Source organism: Elephantulus edwardii, unplaced genomic scaffold, assembly GCF_000299155.1.
Source record: "Elephantulus edwardii isolate Elephantulus edwardi_28Jun2011 unplaced genomic scaffold, EleEdw1.0 scaffold00108, whole genome shotgun sequence".
Classification (NCBI taxonomy): Eukaryota; Metazoa; Chordata; class Mammalia; order Macroscelidea; family Macroscelididae; genus Elephantulus; species Elephantulus edwardii.
This window is the reverse complement of record NW_006399858.1, coordinates 161,674-167,255: the sequence shown is the minus strand read 5'-3', so window position 1 is coordinate 167,255 and position 5,582 is coordinate 161,674. Positions and strand designations below refer to the sequence as shown.

General features: G+C 35.3%; 1 pseudogene; it reads left to right on the top strand.

The window, feature by feature from the left end:
- LOC102848833 overlaps positions 1-5,582 on the top strand; it is a 13,236-nt pseudogene that overhangs the window by 7,185 nt on the left and 469 nt on the right.

Here is a 5,582-nt window from a genome sequence, read left to right as displayed (position 1 = left end):
CACAATGACAAAGAAGATCAATCAGAACTGGCTTTGACAAGCACTGTGGCATTTGGACAAGAACAAACTGGGAGGAGGGTAGAGAGAATAGTGCAACAAGGAATGAATGGAAACCCAAAATCTCTGTAAATGTTTATGAAAATTAATAAAGTATAGAAAAAAATTAACCATGTAAAGACATTTCTCTCTGTTTATTCTAATAAATGATGGATAGCATTGAGAATAATGGGCATTCCAGAACACTTAATTAGGATCATGAAGCTCCTATACATAGATCAAGAAACAGTTATCAGGACAAAACAAGATGATACTGCTCAGTATAAAATCTGTATGCTAAGCAAATAATTTGAAAAGCTGTACTGCATGAAGAAGAATGTGGCATCAAAGTTGGGGAAGGAGTAATCAAACAATCTGCAATATACAGATTACAAAACTTGGATATCTGAAATTAAAGCAGATTTGAACTTATTGAGGAAGACTGGAACCTTCAGTACCAAGTATACCTCATCATAAAAAATAATAATTCTTTACATTGCAAAGAGGTTTGAGGAAGGAGAGAGAATTGTGCAAGAATGAATGAACACTGAAAAAAAAAGTCAACTGGGGAGAGGGAAGGGAAGGAGAAGGGGTAAAATGTACAACAGTGAATGGAAATCTAACTTTTCTGTAAACTTTTATTGCAATCACAATTAAAATAAAAATTATGAAAAATAATAATTCTCACAAGTGTAATAAGAAGTACCATGACAATGGAACAAAATTTTGAAATTGTCAAGGATTTCATTTCACATGAATCTACAATCAATCCCCATGGAATTTTCCATCAATAAATTAAAAAAAAATGTATTGCATTAAGCAAAGCTGCTGTCAACGCACTGTTTAAAATAATAAAGATCAAAGATATCAATTTTACAACTAAGATAAATTTTACTTGTACCTTAGTAATATCAACTCTTTTATATGCATGTGTATATTAAACAGTGGAAATTGGAATACAAAGGATTTAAATTTTTTTTAATTGTAGCATTGATGAAAAATATTGAATATACTATGGAATATCAAAAGAACAAAAAAAAAATCTGTCTTGGACACTTGGAGCCAGAGTTCTCCTTACATGCAAAGATGTGGAAACCACACCTGACATTCTTTAGACATATTATCAGGAGGGTCCAGTTCCTGGAGAAGATCTTCAGGCTTGGAAAAGTAGAAGGCCAGTGAAAGAGAAGACAACTCTTAGTGAAATTAACTGAACAGTGACTGCAACAATGGGCTTAGATATAGTACCAATTATGCAGTTGATTTAGGACAGAGCAGAGTTTTGTGCTGCTGGACATAGGATCACCATAGAATTTCTCAGGAGCATCTAAAAAGAACAACAATCCAGAATATGGATTGAATCATCACTAGTCATGACATAAAATGTATACTACCTACCACATATGATTAACATACTTCTGAACTGTTGTTTTGATGTTTGGATGGTGATTATTGGTTCTTTAGGGTTAATTTCCAGTAGTGGTATTGTTGGATCAAATGGTATTTCTGTTCCAACTTTTCAGGAAATCACCAAACCACCTTCCATACTGATTTCACCATTTTACACTTCAACCAGAAGTCTATAAGGGTTTCAATCTCTACACAACCTCACCAGCATTTATTCTTTGCGGCTTGGTGAACTTGCTATTGTTTCTGGGGTGAGATGATATCTCATAGTTGTTTTTATTTGCATATCTCTGATAGCTAGGGTTTTTAAACATTTTTTAACACCTTAGGAAGATTTTTGACCACAGATTTACCCAATGTGATATTGCTTTGACTTCTTGACTTTCAATACATAGAAACTGTACAAACTCATTGATGATATTAAGTTATAACAATAATATAAAAGTTACTTTATGGCTTTTTTGCTGAGAATTTCCTTTTTGAACTATGCAAATTCATTCCACAGTAGACTATTAAGATTTCACATAAATTTGGTAAAATATGCAGAATACAAAGAATACAACATAATAATTGATAATAAAAAATTATGGATCCCCCCCCTTGATGTTAAGATGTAATCCAGATTAAAGGCTGTAGTTTTTGATCATACACAGCAAAAATTTTACATCTTTTTCACTCTATGCAAGCAAGATTGTGTCATCAGCATAACACAGGCTGTTCATAAGAGTTCCTCCCATCCTTAATCCACATTCTTCTTTGTATAGGACAGCTTCTATAGCTATTTCCCTCCAGACACATATATTAAGTTTGGGGAAAGGATACATCCATTTCCCTAATTTTAAATCATGCATGTGCCTTTGTTCTGTTCAAACAACTACTTCTTGGTCTACGTATATGTTTTACACAAGGACAATTACATGCTCTAGAACTCCCATTATTTTCAATGTCAGCCATAATTTATTATGATCTATACAGTCAGATGCCATTGCATAGTCAATAAAATAGGTAAACATTTCACTGACCTTCTGTGCTCTCAGCAAAAATTACCTGATATCAACAATGATATCATTCATTCTATGTCTCTTCTGAATCCAGCTTGAATATTTGGCAGTTCTCTGTTGATGTATTGTTATAGCCTATTTTTAATTCTCTTCATCAGTATTTCTCTTCTGTATGATATTAATATTACAAGAAAGTAAATGATATTCTCAACACTGGACCAAGAGAAAATATCATGGTAGATGGATAAAAGACTGACGTTATCAACAATTTAATTTTATTTGGATCCACAAATAACATTATGCTATGATAACAGCAGTCAAGAAATCAAAAGATGTGTTTCATTGAGAAAATCTGTAAATGAGCCCCCCAGGTTCTAAAGAACAAGGATATCAGTTTAATTGCTAAGATGCACCTGAACTCTGTAATTTCTATTGCTCCTTCTGCAACTGAAAATTGAGCAATGAACAGCATGTCTGAAATGTGGTTTTGAAGAAGAGTACTGAATATCCTGTGGACTGCCATAAGAACAGAAGTACAATCAGGGTGCTCCTTGGAAGGGTGTTAAAACATCATCTCACATACTTTAGGCATTTTGTTAGGAGGGGCAAGATCTTAGGCAAAAGGTCTACACAACCAAGGGAGGATAAAATTGATGAATCCCTCTGTGCATCAAAAACATTTTCCAACAGAGTGAAAACAAAACCTACTAACTGGGATAACATTTGGCAATACCAATTCAGACCAGGGACTTATATAAAAAGTTTACAGAATCCTATAGAACCTCCACAATCAATCAATAAATGCATGCATACATATATACAGAAATGGATAACACAATTACAAAATGGACAAAAGACATGGAAAGATCTTTCACAGAGGAAGACATTTGGATGGTCAATAGATTCGTGAAGAAATACTCAAAACCACCGGCAATAAGAGAAATGTAAATCAAAACAACAATGAGATACCATCTCACAAGAATAGAATTGGCAAAGGAGAGAGAGACTCTCAACTAGGTGGATTGATACAGTGACTGCTGCAATGGGCTCTTGTGTGTCAGGTAGTGTGAGGATAGCACACAATAGAACAGGATTCAGATCCTTTGTTCATAGGGTTGCTGTGAGTCATGCTTGACTTGTCGGCACCTAACAACAATAAAAACAATTCCAACACAATTCAAAGGCATCAACTTTTCTTCTGTCATTCTTAGTTACTTTCCAGCTCTTGGAAGTGCAGCAAGTGACTAGAAAGACCAATCTACTCCTATAAAATGTACTCCCTATGAAAATCCCCTGAGTATCAACTATGAGTCAGCTCTGACTAGGTATGTAACAACAACAAAAACACACACACAAATACAGAAAAACATAAATAAATATACATATACATATAACACACACACACACCCCTGTCATTGAGTTGGAGAGTTTATACACATACATTGCCAATCATTGAGTTAGCTAATAGTTGACCCTTTAGTAAGTTTTGAAAAGCTGTAAATCACACAGAAGTAGATTGTCAATTATTCTCAAATGGAGTGCTGGTGGACTTGAAGGACCAAAGAGAGGCTGCTTTGGGGTTAAACAACACATCTCCCTCAGGGTTAGGCAACTAGAACTCTCTATAGGACTCCACATTTTCATGTAAACGTTCAAGTATACAGCTATATCTTTTCCCATGTAGGTGTTATTTTATGACACTATTTCTTAGTTGACAGCTATTATGTTTCCATTCATCTTTTTATATACTATTCTATCAATCAGTCAGAAACATTAATCTTGCTTCTATTTTCTTACTTCATTTCTCCTTTTTTATATTTGTTGGTGACAGTGCAAGGGTGCTATTATTTTTTCCTTTTTATAAGATTTTGTGCTGTACTTTTAAAAAATTTCGGTTTATTTAAAAAGTTCTTATAGATTGTTTTTCAAACGGAATCTTTCCCATTTTCTTCACCTTCACCCCCTCCACCTGTCAAATTGTGTAAGCCTATGATTAACAATACCTCACCCCCCCCCCACCGGCTTCCCCAAACTCCTCCCCTACCCCTTGGATCCTCGTACTCATTCTACAAGAATAGTTTTATACAGGATTTGTCCTTATGGGACTGAGTTAATTCACTCAGCATAGCATTCTCCAGTCCCTCTAAAGTTAGGTAATGATTTGCAAAAATCATTGCTCCTGCTTACTGAATACTATTTCATTTGTGAACATATCATCATTCCTCAATCCATTCTATTATGGTTGGACATTTGGGCTGTTTTCATCTTCATGTGATAGTGAATAATGCTGCTATGAACATTGATGTACAAGTCTCCATTTGTGCCTCCGTTCTCATTCTCTCGGGCTATATTCTAAGCAGTGGAATAACTGGGCCATATAGAATTTCTATGGTCAACCTTATGAGGAAAGCTGCCAAACTGACTACCAGAGTGGATGTACCATTTTACAATTCTCACCACATCCTCGCCAACATTTATTATTTGCTATCCCATTAAACTTTGCCATTGCCACTGTGTGAGATGGTATTTCATTGTGGTTGTGATTTGTATCTCTTTTGCCAATGATTTTGAGCATTTCTTCATGTGTTGTTGGCCATCTGCATATCTTCCTCTGTGAAAATTCTTTCCATGTTGTTTGCCCATTTTGTAACCGTGTTATCACTCTTTACCTCAAGAGTTCTTCCCCTAACTCCTCACTGGCTGAGTTATTATTATTGGTAGCTAATAAACACTTCATATTTCCATAATCCTACTCAGCTATGTGATAAGAGTTAAAAACAAAATCAAAAACAAAAAACCATGGCTAAAAAGAGCCATCAAGGAGTTTGTTGTACCATGCAAAATCATGCAGACCTCACAAAATCTCCCTCGTCTAATTTCTAAAAAAAATATGCAAAGGCGTTTGACTGTGTAGATCATAAAAAACTGTGGCTGACTCTGAGAAGAATGGGAATCCCAGAACACTTGATCATGCTAATGTGAAACCTATACTTGGACCAAGAGGTCGTCATCAGAACAGAGCAGGGAAACACTGCATGGTTCAAAATTGGGAAGGGCATACGCCAGGGATGTGTCCTGTCTCCATACCTTTTCAACCTGTATGCAGAACAGATTATCTGGGAGGCTGGGCTCTATGAG